General features: G+C 44.3%; 1 long non-coding RNA gene across 1 annotated transcript; it reads left to right on the top strand.

Annotated features, from left to right (window-relative positions):
* The first annotated feature begins 4,251 nt into the window (after positions 1-4,251).
* LOC310836134 lies at positions 4,252-10,289 on the top strand. The gene is made up of 3 exons (XR_014559878.1): positions 4,252-4,387; positions 5,146-5,208; positions 10,024-10,289. It is a non-coding gene; the product is annotated as an uncharacterized lncRNA (long non-coding RNA).
* Positions 10,290-13,456: the final 3,167 nt, after the last annotated feature.

The raw sequence follows: 13,456 nt of genomic DNA, 5'->3' as shown, positions 1-13,456 counted from the left end.
AACCAGCTGGACCTACACAATCGTTAAAGAGAGAAGCGAAGCTGAAGATATTTTCTCTTCACTGGAAATTATCCAATCACTCTGTCTTTTAGGACTTTGTTGTAGCCAGGAGCCTTTTCTTTGGAGTGTTATAGTCTTCAAGAAATAGAGTCACAGACAGCCTCAGGGCTCCCTAGCTAAAATTGCTTCCATTTAGGGCTATTTATCAGCAGTTCCACACCATTTTTCAGCCACTCTTTTCAATAGTTCCAGGCCATGCAAATGCTTAGCCAGTTGGAAAAGGGCACCGGCCAGTAGCACAGAACAAATGCATAGGGAGAAAGGATTGAAGTGCACTAGTCTGGGTTGCTATGGGTCTCTTCCTTCCTTTCTTCCTTTTTCTTCCTTTCTTCCTTTCTTCCTTTCTTCCTTTCTAAAACGGTATCCATTTATTTTGCTCCTACCAGCTACGTATAGAAAGGAAAGACAATAAGCATTGGTGGCTTGGACTTATATGGTCCCAAATGAATAGTCTGGATTATACTCTAAGAGTTCAAGTCAGTCCATTTCTGTGTCTGTATTCTAGTCTGCAGTCAAGTTGCATATACCTCATGCTCAAAGGTTTGACCTCAGTGAGAAGGAAGCTGGGCAAGAGAGAATGGGAATTCATCAAAACAAGAGCCAGTGATGGCAATTCAGCTTCATTTTCATTTCATTTCACTTCAAGATTTAGTAGCATCCAGTAAACACATACTGTATGAGGAGAGGAAGTGGTGGATTAGGGATGGAGGAGAATTTCATTTGATCTGAATTTTGAAGTGAATCAGACTAAATGCTCTTCCACCCCTCTGTTTGCCCTGCTGAATTGGACCAAATAACAATTGGGTTTTCCATGGATTTCTAATTGTTCTGATTCAGCTGTAAAGAGTGGGTTTTTCAGGGGGAAAGCTGTGAGACAAATGCAAAACTGCTTGGACACATGCCTAGAAAGTGCAGGACAAGCAGAAAACCACTTGGACCCATGCTTTCTAGGCACGGAGCAAGTAGAAGTGTCGACAAGCCCCAATTCTCACTTCTGTGGACTAATACATGAATTACAATGCTATCGCCTTTATGATACAACACTCCTCCAAATTTTGCAACGCAGTTCTTAGCTCACAAAATGTGTACAAACATATCTTAGGAGGAGATTGAGAACTGCATACTTTGGAGGCCAATGCAATACAAAAAGTGCATTCATAATGCATACTTTAGGGGGAAATAGAGACTGTTCGAGTGCAGCCCCCCATGTTTCTGTATTATTTTTAAATGCATAAATGGAATAAATATTAAACATATTCAAAACCAATATGGATTGGAAATAGATGGATCTGTTTATCTCTCATAATAATTTGGTGGGTTAATGATGGCTTGAGGAGGATAAAGGTAAAGGTACCCCTGCCCGTACGGGCCAGTCTTGACAGACTCTAGGGTTGTGCGCTCATCTCACTCTAGAGGCCGGGAGCCAGCGCTGTCCGCAGACACTTCTGGGTCACGTGGCCAGCGTGATGAAGCTGCCCTGGCGAGCCAGAGCCGCACATGGAAACACCGTTTACCTTCCCGCTAGTAAGCAGTCCCTATTTATCTACTTGCACCCGAGGGTGCTTTCGAACTGCTAGGTTGGCAGGCGCTGGGACCGAGCAACGGGATCGGCAAGTCCTAGGCACTGAGGTTTTACCCACAGCGCCACCCGCGTCCCCTTTGAGGAGGATAGGAATCCTCTAATCCAGTTGCAGCAGTAGATGATGCATTTCTTGGAAGCTGGGTCTGCTGCTCCTGTGAATTCTGCCACCTGAGGTGGTTGCCTCACCTTGCCTCACCTTGCCTCATGGATGGGTCAGCCCTGTGGGAGAGCCCAGGAAAACCATGCAACATAGAAAGATGCAAAGCTGCCTTACACCAGGCAGATCAATCAGTCCATCTAACACAGTTATTGTTTACACTGACTGGCAGTGGCTCTCCAGGATTTCTGAGGAGTGCCCTTTGGTGCCTGGCACCCACTGTGGCTGGTAGGACAAAAAACAAGGAAGCCAGGGAGAGGTGGAGCTAGAGCCAATGACAGGTAGCAGGAGACTCAGGAGGTGGATGCTAACAGGCAGTGCCACCCCACTTCCTGAACAGGTTGTAGGTAAGAAAGCAGGGAAGTGGGAGTCAGTTGAGGGGAGATTGCATTTGATGGTAAAAGGTAAAGGTAAAAGGACCCCTGACCATTAGGTCCAGTTGAGACCTACTCTGGGGTTGCGGCGCTCATCTCGCTTTATTGGCCAAGGGAGGTCATGTGGCCAGCATAACTAAGCCACGACTGGCGAACCAGAGCAGTGCATGGAAACGCCGTTTACCTTCCCACCAGAGTGGTACCTATTTATCTACTTGCACTTTGACGTGCTTTCGAACTGGTAGGTTGGCAGGAGCTGGGACCGAGCAATGGGAGCTCACCCCGTCGTGGGGATTTGAACCGCCGACCTTCTGATCGGCAAGTCCTAGGCTCTGTGGTTTAACCCACAGCGCCACCCGCATCCCGCATTTGGTGGTACAGTGCCCCGTTTGCCCCAGTGAATGAGCCTTCACTGGGAATGCCTCAGCCTGCCTTTCACCGCTCCATAAAGAAGTTTCTGTTCACATTTCATAAACCCAGTCCCCAAATCAGAAGCAATTTGGGAAGTGCTGAAAAGAGGAATGTGAAATGGAAGTGAAGGATTTGAAAGGTCACTATCTGGCAGACAACTGTACTCCTAAAGTGGCTGAGTCTTTTTCCTCTAAAGACCCTTAAATATAGCTTCTCCCATTACTCCTTTCCATGACAGAGGGGATTTAGAAAAAGAGGCAGTGAGCTTTGAGTGGATCATAATGTCTCAGCATTTTTTTTTTTTAAAGGAAGCTTTGAAGAGAGTTTGGGAAGTGAAATGGATTAATTTTAGTGCAGGGAGCGAATTCTGGTTTATTTTGATTTTGTTGTTTACTATCAAGAGCAGATCCTGAAGTATGCAATAGGTTCTAAAATAGGTTGCAACACGGAGTTTTGCTGTTTAGAATTCCAGTCCCACTATTCCATTCCCAATTTTTGAACCCACTCCCATGGGCCTCAATAGGCAGTTCTGTTGGGATATTTCGGTTCCATCCCACCAAAACCTATGAGTTGTCATGCTCCAGTGAGTGCCCAGTGGGCCCCACTCCAACAAGGTAAAAGTCTCTCACAAGACTACTCACCAACACAGACAGGGTTTCACATGCAGCAGAGCCCAAACAAACTAAGCTCCAATGCAGGGAATCAATCTAGTTCCAAAGAAGATCCAGAAGCTGGTCAGGAAACAGTTCAAGGTCAACTTCACAAGGAGTTCAGCTAGATACACCACACCAAGGAGGGAAAACAAGGAGCCAGAGACCTGTGTTGTTTTCAGCAACCAGAAGGCTCAAGAGGCAACACCTAATAAGCTATAGTCTCCTAGACCATGCCCCAGCTGCAACTGCAGGCAGTATGGGATTTTCAGGTAGGGACAGAAGGATCTGCCCATTTCTGTTCTCTGAGCTTTTTTTTTTTTTTTCAAGCTTAAATTCAGGTCTCCAAAGGTTCTAGAAATTTGCATTCTTAAAAAAAGTTCTCATGAAAACTTATTAGCATTTTAGTGTGGATTTATCTTAATGAACACCTTTTTATAAGACTAAGGTGCACATTTTTGCAAACAATTTCTCTTAATATAATAAACTTTTATGTTATTTTCACTAATATCTTCATTTTCATGCACACCTTCCCCTAATATTTGCATTTTCGTAAACATTGGTTGGAGAAATGTATCACAAAATTCAGTGCAAACTTTTAATGGCACTGGTTCCCACTAGACTCCATCCGTTCCTCAAGGTAATCAAACTATGGAATGTTTGTTTGTCTTTGAGAATTCAGTGTCTGCAATAAGGTCAAGACTAGGAATGGTGTGAATTTTATTGGTAAAACCAATTGGTGTTTCGCAACTTTCTGACTAGTTGCAGGACCTTAGCCAGACCTAGCAGAGTAAACGCAGAATCCACGGAAGCAATTGGCGACTTGGCTGCAGACAGGATAGACGAAGCAGGAACCAGGAACATGTAGTTAGGTGTTTATTATATACAGTGGACTATTTACAGGAACAGAATACGGATCTTTTGCTAGCTCTCTCATACACGACTCACAACTCCTACACTGACACACAGAACTCTGAACCTCTGAACTCAGAACACTGAACTACTGAACATTCCAGTTAGTAGGCCATTAATTATTACTCCCTTGAGAGAGCTTGGCCAATCAGGGAGCTGTCTCCATGTCTTTGTTATCACCAGGCAGACTTACTCCTTCACATGACCTTCTGGCTGCCTGCCAAACCTTAATTGACTCTGTGTGAGTAGCTGCACGTACACAGTTTCCCAACAAGTTTCCCTAAATATTTTTGTACTTTTCTGAGCCATGTGGTCTACCCTGTCCCAAAGACTGCCTCTTTTTTGTGCTTGAGTTGTGCTGTTTTGGCTACACTGAATCATAAAATTTCAGAGTTGGAAGGAACCCTGGGGGTCCTCTACTCCAACCCCCTGCAATGCAGGAATCTCATCTAGATCATACATGACAGATGGTTTTCCAACTGCTGCTTAAAAACTAACCAACAACACTCCCAGCTTCAGTGCTGATAATAAGAGGGAATGGTTTGTTGGTACAAGACTATGGATGAATGGGTCTTCTTCCTACTCATAGGGATGGATGGATCAGTTTATTTCTGTCCCATGCCAATGTTTCATGTTGCCATTCTTAACTCCATCCTATTCCAATTAATCTGCATTTTTTAAAAAAACTAAACAAACATCATATTTAAATACATACATTTTATCACAAAATATATATTCCTAAAGTTTATCTCAATGTATGCATTTCTAAAAATATCTAACCCTAAAAACATGCCTTTTTAAATGCACTTTTGTGGATAGTTTTAATCAAGAAGTGTACCACAAAATTTGGAGATGTATGAAATCAAAAGACTAATTACATTCTGATGCGCACATTAGTCCGAGAGGTGTAGATGAAGGTCATATTGCACTGGAATTCACAGAAATTGAATTCCTCAAGCATTCCTAAATAGTACTCTCCCCCCTCTCCTCCTTCTGAAGGCATCCTTCTCTAATGTCTGGATGAACAAGGAAGAGGGAGTAGATCATGTGGAAAGAAGTGAGGTAACTAAGCATGGAACGTGTATGGCAGAATGAAACATACATAAAGAAAAATGCAGGTTGTTTTCTAGCTGTTAACCTGTTTGGACTCTAGTTCATTTAATTAGCAGCAGAAGCGTGAGGTGACAGGCTTGGTAGAGAATAGTAAAGGTGTGGGTGTTGTGGGGAAATAATACTCCAGCTGGTAACCTCATTGCTGACTATCATCTGGGGAGCCATTTCTGCACTGCTTGATTTAGAGATGAAGCCAAGTGTCAATTCCCCTGTTGTTTAGTTTCATCATACTGGAGTGACATGATAGGGAGGAAGAGTAGGGTGGTCTAATCCTCTTTTAAGGCCATCCATGTTACTGGCCTTCACTACTTCTTGTAGGAGCAGATCCCATAGTTTAACCAAGTAAATAATGTTTATTGTTATTTTCAAAGTAAGATTCAGAAAGAATACCTACTGAAACAAAATCTTTCCATTGCACATTGGGGGTGGGATTGACAGGTCTTAGACATTGCCTGCTTGCAATTTTAGGCCCCGAAATGGCTTTTGTTAGAAGTTCAAAGATCAGGAAGCTGAGTAGTGCATCCATAATCTGTCCATGTTGGTTTCTTTTGATTTCTTGTTTTTCCAACCTTAAATTCTGTTCTCCACTTCACCCTGGCACATATGGTTTTACACTGGTACCTCAGGTTAAGAACTTAATTCATTCTTGAGGTCTGTTCTTAACCTGAAACTGTTTTTAACCTGAGGTACCACTTTAGCTAATGGGGTACCACTGAGGTACCACTTTAGCTAATGGGGCCTCCTGCTGCTGCCTCACAATTTCTGTTCTCATCCTGAAGCAAAGTTCTTAACCTGAGGTACTATTTCTGGGTTAGCAGAGCCTGTAACCTGAAGCGTATGTAACCCGAGGTACCACTGTATACACATTATTTGGCCGGAAAACTGCATTGCAAATTTGGCAGGATGGCTGAGTTTCAGGTCTTTTATTGCTCCAGAAACTGCAAAGTACGTAGGTTCACCTATAAGTACAATCTGAATCAAATCCCCCCGCCCCCACATTCCTATGCATGAAGAATATTGGGAACATACTTTCCAGGGGATTAGCACTTCAGCAACAGGCACGTGTTGAGATGAAGCAACATGTCTTTATTTACCAAGAAGATTTGTGATGTTCGGTGGTAAGTAGCAGCAAGCAAAAAAGCTTTTCCTGGAACTGAAATGGTTCTTTCCTCCCTCCCTCTCTCCACTGCATGGCTCTTCCATTTAATTCCTTCAAATCTGTCGTAATCAGACCGGGTTTTCGCCCATCAGCAGAGAGAATGACGGAAAGAGTGAACAGAAACATCTCGAGCTACTCCACTACTCTCTGATTTCCAAGCATTGCATCAAACTGGCATGAAGCCCCCTGGGAGGAGAAATTTACTATAAGTCATGTCAGGTCCAAGCACATTAGGCTTATGGATATGATAGGCTGAATACTGAAATTACCATTTGCACAAATGATCTTGCCATTCCTACAGGCCTACTGTGTCCCTTTAATACCCCAATCTTTCAATTATGAAGCAGAGATCAGTCAGGGCACTTTGGTAACCGGCTTTTTCATTTGTCTTTTCTTCATACACTTCTATTACTATTCTCATTCCCTCCTCCTCCTCCTCCTCCTCCTCCTCTTCTTTGCCAGCTCTGGGAACAATATGTTAAGACCCCCGCTTTCTGCTGCATACACAAATAGGATAGGCATGTGAATGACAGTCCCATTGTATCAGTCAGTGGTTCCTGGTGCCCATTCAGACTGGTTGGGCAGAAGGCAAGGACACACAACAGGAGATGGATTGAGAGCCAAAGACAGGCACAGCCAACTAATTCTGGTTTAGTCCCCCCCCCCCCCGGTCATGCTGAGTCTAAGAAGGAGAAAAGTGACAAGCAGTGACGCTTACTGGAAAGGGTTGTAAATAGGGTTGCCACCTTTGTTCTGGTAAAATACAGGCCAGGACCAGGCCAGGCCATGTGGTTGGGTGGCAATTTATTTTTTCATCTGGTGCTGAAGTGACTTCAAAGCAACCCATTACAATCTACTGCAACCCACCCCCCTCTCTCTCACACACACTTGTAAATCTGTCTGTGCTTGGCTACCTAGAGCTTAAATACATGCCCTTTCACATACCCTTTCAAACACATGTATTTGGAGAGGTTCCCTAACTTGGCAGAGAGGGAGAGAGAAGACCTGAAATACAGGACAAAACTGTATCAATATGGGACTAGCATTTTAAATTGGAATACTGGACAGTCCTGTATTGTACAGGACAGGTGGCAACCCTAGAAGGTAGACAGATGTGGAGACCGGCTGAAAGCAGATTCAAGTTGGCAGGGCAGACTCTACTGATATCAGGTCTGGCCCTTGCTGAGTGACCTTGGGCTGGTGTTCTCCCTCTCTTCCTGCTTCTTCCATCTCAGTCTACATGCTAGAAAGACCCTTGATATATTCAAGTGGAGAATCTCCACCTTGCTTTCTTTTCCAGTTTGGTGACTTAGGATTTGGTGATGGGACCTGCCATCATATATTCCACCCCCTTGCCCCAGTTGCATCCACTGACTTTTCTTCCTTGCATTAACATGAGATCTCACAACTCAGTGGGCTATCTGTCATTCCTGTGGCTTGACACATCCGGGTAATCTATGCACACCCAAAACCTGTCGTGCATCAATATTTACTAATGGAGCTTCTTGTATGCAGAGGCTGTTTTTGCAATAGAACAGAAAATGAAGAAAGTTCCATGACCTCAGCCAGGCAGCAAACAGAAATCACAGTTATCAAGCATCCTGCATGAAGCTTGGGGTAGAAATAGAAGAAACGATTTAGGGAAACGAAAAGAAGAGATAAGAACGGAAGACAGGGAATATCATTGTTTTCAGTACAAGTAGACTACACAAAGACAGGGAGCTGAGTCAGATCATTACCTATGCTGACCAGCAGCAGTTTCCAGAGTTCCAAACAGAGGACATAAGAACAGCATGGTGGATGAGACAATGGCCAAGCTAGTCTAACAGACTGTTCTCACAGTGGCCACCTACAAGTAGGACCTGAGTGCAACATCACTCTTTCTTCTTGTGGGTTTGAGCAACTGATATACAGAAACATTGCTGACTCTGACCATGGAGGCAAATCAGAGTCACCATTATTGGCCATTGTTGGACTTCTCCTCCATGAATCTGTCCAATACTCTTTTAAAGCCATCCAACTTGGTGGTCATCATTGCCTCCTGTGGGAGCAAGTTCCACAGTTCAGCTATGTGAAGGGCTTCCCTTTGTTTGTCCTGAATCTTGCAGCACGTAGCTTCTTTGAATGGCCCCAGTGGATTATAGTATTATGAGAGAGGCAATTTGTGGAAAGAAGGCCAAGGGGCAGGAGAACGAACAGATGCTATGATTCAAATGGTCTTTTGAGACTGTGCTGTGAGCAGAGGGGAAGAGAAAGCTGCTTTCAAGCAATGTTGGGGGAACCTAATGTTTGCTTTTTTGCAAAGTTTAGGCTCTATAATTTTCAGGGCAAAAGAGATTCCTCCAAGTGCTATTCCGTGTAGAGCACATAGGAATGCAGGGACAGAAGAAGCTGTCTGCCAACATTCAGCTTCACTGAATGTCCCTGAGTTCCTGTGTTATGGCAGAGGGAGAAAAATGTTCATGTAGCCTCTCCCCGCTTACCATGCCCCCTCTTACTTGTCTTTTCTGTAAACTAAAAAGTCCCAAATGCTACTTTCCCAGACCTACTTGGAGATGCTTGGGGACTGATCTTGGGACCTTCTTCCTGCAACAAAGATGATTTGTCATTGATCCACATACCTTCCATTTTAAATTGCCACTTTCCCTCCATAAAGAATCCTCCAAACAAGGATGCTACCTTATACCATCTGGTTTAGGAAAATTTACCTAACCCATCCCACCTCCAAATAAATAAGTTGACAATTAACTGTGCGAATTCCCACCCATTGCAGTAATTCATTCAATAGATGTACAGTCTTTCATAGAAGCCTGTAGAGGCAAGCTTGGGCACTTCTCCTTTGGAATGGCACCCCCTACACTTCCTCCTCTTTAATTCTCACCTTGAGAACTTGGCTTCACTGCCACTGTCTCGAGTGAGCTGTTGCCTATAAAAAGCATGTGCTGGTTAATCTCAAAGGTGCTGCAGCACCTATTATCTTTACAGATGGGGAGCCGAACTTGGCTGTGCCTCTGAAATCACAAGGATTGAAGTTTCTAGGTTGTTATCATGGTGCTTGCCATGTTATCATGGTGCTTGCCAATTTCTTACTTGACTTTTCTTTTTTAAAAAACAACAACAACAGCAACAACTTTGGGTCAGAGAATATATGTATGAATCTGATTTCCTCCATTAAAGGAAGCAATCAAAACTTCGGGGGACTTTCACAAAGGGTAATCTAATCCGGAAGAGGAGTAAGGACAGGAGGAGAAATAGGCACTCAAACATAGCAGCATCACAGAATCCTGTTATGATTTCAGTAGGGAACCCCCCACCCCATTTTAAGCCCATAGTGGATTTGATGAGAACCTCATTTCAGAGAAATTCTCCTGTGCCGTACATCTCTATTTTTCCATTTCATTTTCTCACCTCTTTTTCTTTCCATTCCATTACACATTGCCTTTCTGTCCTCAACCACATGCCCCCCCCCCCCCCGCATCTTGGTTGATCCATTTTCTCCTTGGCCTCCAAGCCATTCTGAGTGCAGAAAAAGGAAAGGGGGGGCACTCCACACCTAATCTCTTTTCTCTACTGGATAGCTAATAGCACTGTCATTTGCTTTTCAGCCGTGAAGTTGCTGTCTGACTCAGAATTGGGGTTTGCAGCAATGGTGAGAAACAGGATGCAGAATGGGAGAGAAATAGCCAAGACTACTCACATTGCTATGGCCTTCTTGCAATGTGGGGTGGGGTGACAACCCCATACAGAGGGCCTGAAAGCTGTGGCTGCCACACAGTCTGAGAAAGTCTACCATGTTGAGCATGTGGAAACATTCCCGTTGTTCACTAGGAATCTCCATTTTTTCTACAATGAATGGAAACATTGAAGGGTCCATCTGGTTTAATAATCTTTCATTCTGGAACAGTAACATAGCATTTGCTCTCATTGAGCCATTCTCGATGAGGAGATCTGCTGTGCCTTATTGTTGACATCTGTCTGTCTCAGGAGACAATAGAAGAGTGCGCCTTTGAGGGTGAAGTCAAATTCAAACTTACAACACCTGCTTTAGCTGTAGGGACTTTACACCAATCAGGTTGAGCTTATAACACACAACTGCTGTCCTAGGCAGCGTGTTTGGAGGTCCTGGGCTGCCCAGACAACAAAGTCCTCCTCTTGGCCTTACTGATGTTGTCAAAAGAAAAAGAAAGCAGTACATTTGGCACCAACCTGGCTGCAGGCACTGGCGTATGAAGGGGGGGGAGCATGCCGTACCGGGTACCTTTAGGGGGAAGGGTGCTATTGTGGCCGCCCCCCCGGGACGTGCAACCCCACGCCGTGCACCGCATTCCCTCAGGCGACCCACCCCACCCCTCAGGACTCACGCCAGCCCGCCACCCCCATCTGTTCTCCTCCCCGGGGAATGCAGCATGTTGCTCTGCTACTGGCTGCAGGAGTTGCTGGAAGAAGAGGTACAAGATGCCATCCAACTGCCTTTGGCATTCCAGATTTGTGTAGGGTGTAGGGTTTACTCCTCAGCCTTTTCTTCTCCCAAAGATGTACCACAATTCTGGCTTCTAAACCCAGAAGGAACATTTTTTCCCCACCTCAAAAGTTTCCAAAATGGGCCCTTTTCATGGGAGAGGAGTGGTTCTGTGAAAGTGGGGGTGGTGGCTTTTCAGTTTTATTGCACAACCTCCCACTTTCCTGTACTGTGGCTTCATCAACCTTTATCTCACAACCACAGGGCCATTTCAAGGACTTTGTCAAGTATTTCAGATCACTGCAAGCAACCACACCCCTTTAAGTATCTTTGCTTCATTTCCTTGAACACTTCATTGGCTCTGAAGTTTATCAAGAGCATCTGTTAGCAATCTGGAGCAGAGCAGTAATGATGCAATTAGTGGCACGTTTGGGGAGCATGGCTGACAGCAATCCCATGACTGGAGAAGAAGCTTGTACATGGCATGTTTGGCAGCCTATATAGGTGTTATGTCCTTACTGAGTCCAGCACATGAGAGGTAGAAAGAGACCCAGCTCTTTAACTGATTTACCTTCTGAACCACTCTGAACAAAGTCAAGTTGATTATTTTTTGTCTCTCAAAACAGTCCAGAAGAATGAACTGGTCTTTATTGCCCCAATGACATATAGTTTCATTACTTGCTGCTAACAATGAACCAATGTTTAAGATTGAAGTTGCTTTTCACCACAGAATAAGATTACCACTCATTGAGCCTATCTCCTCAGATATGTGCTCTGTAGATCTTCTGGCAAAATACTTTTGTTGGGTGGCCACTAGGACACACAATATTGACTCCCTGCTAAGAGAAATAGTGAGTATATTACACCACCTAGTTTTGCTTGTTTCTAACAAGGACTTAGCCTCTGGGAACCAAATTAACCATAACTATCCCTTAGTCCCAGTAGCAGCTGAAACCATCTGTCAGGAATGAGCCAGCTCCCAGTGAAGGTTTGCAGCCAGCTCCCAGGGAAGGTTTGCAGCCAATGAAAGAAAGCAGCCGGGAACAGAGAGACTTAACTTTGATGCAGGATGAACAGCAGCTAATGCCGACTCCCCCACCCCTTGGAATGCCGGGTGATAAGGGAACAGCTGAGAGCGGGTTGGAACCCAGCCAAAGTTCTCGGGAAATTCAAACTGGCACGAACAGAGACAGAAGTAGTTTGTCAGAAAGGGAGGAGTGAGGAGCTGATCCAATCCCTCCTCAGAATCAGCTAAGGGGAAGGCTGTTAGACTGGAAACAAGGCAAGGGACGTAAGACATGGAAGTTCTCTACCTTCTGTAGAAAGCGGAAGAAGTCTTCAGAAGGGTCATCTTGATTGATGATGTTGGAGGCTGTGTTAGAGCCGTCCGGAGCTATCTGTTTGTTTTGACAATACATCATCCTTTTTTATTAACTATGCTTACTGTGTTATCAAGTGGGAACCTGGACTCTTGACATACACTGATGCTAAGCTATTTAAACCTCCTGTAGGTTATTCCGCTAAAGAATACAGAAAACAACCTACTATTTATTTCATTCTTTCATTCATTCTTTTCCATCTCTCTCTCTCTCTCTCTCTCTCTCTCTCTCTGGCTTAGAATTATGTTAAAGTTCTAGATTAGCCCCCCTCCCCCCCCCACTTTTATCCACAGGCAACTGGAAGTTTTTCAAGTTCATGGTTTCAATATCCTTAGGCTTAGCTGCTGTGGGACAGGTACTGAAATCAGGAAATTAAAGCAGGAGATTAAAGCCTGCTCTGGATTGTTCCTGGACAAGCAGGGCTTGCTGACAGTGCAGCTAGCAAGTCTCACTGGGATGGTCTGAATTACCTAGTGCAGTTGACAAGGTTCACTCTCAGTGCCAAACAGCTGGGTGGTGCAAAGATTGATCCCAACTGAAATTGTCACTTGACGTCATAAGAGTGCCAGGTGATTGACAAGTGAGCAACCACACTCACCTGTCAATGTTGGCTTGTGGGCCTGGGGGAGGTAAGGTTCCAGTTCTCCATCCCAGCTGAAGTTTCCCCCACTTTACCTCTGATATCACCCACCACTGTTACACACACCCTGGGAAGGAACATAGACTTGGTACTCAAAAAGGCTCCCCATCATTGAATACTCAACACACACACAAATACACAAATATATATTGTTATAGGTTTGTGGGTGCTAAATGTCTGGGCTCAGTAAACACTAGCATTTAATTAGCACTTGTCTGTTAAAATGGGATGTCAGGCCTGTTTGTCTTAAGTTAAAATCATAGAGCTGTAGAATTGGACAGGATCATCTAGTTCACCCCATGCAATGCAGAAATCTTTTTGCCCAACATTAGGCTCGAACTCACAACCCTGAGATTACGAGTCTCATGCTCTACCAACTAAGCTATCCATTTATGCATTTGACCTGTTTACTAGATGCTCCTAATAATTTAATTAGCATGTGGGAAAGCTAATTATGTTGGGCATATTTCCTAAGTTGTGTGTTAGGCACTTCTTAATCCTGGTAAATCAACATGAGTTTAAAGGTAATGGAGTCACCCTAATTTCTTTTGAGGTATTGG

The sequence above is a fragment of the Podarcis gaigeae genome, assembly GCF_964106915.1.
Source record: "Podarcis gaigeae genome assembly, chromosome: Z".
NCBI lineage: Eukaryota > Metazoa > Chordata > Lepidosauria > Squamata > Lacertidae > Podarcis > Podarcis gaigeae.
The sequence above is the reverse complement of the archived record's forward strand: the minus strand, read 5'-3'. Positions and strand labels throughout refer to the sequence as shown.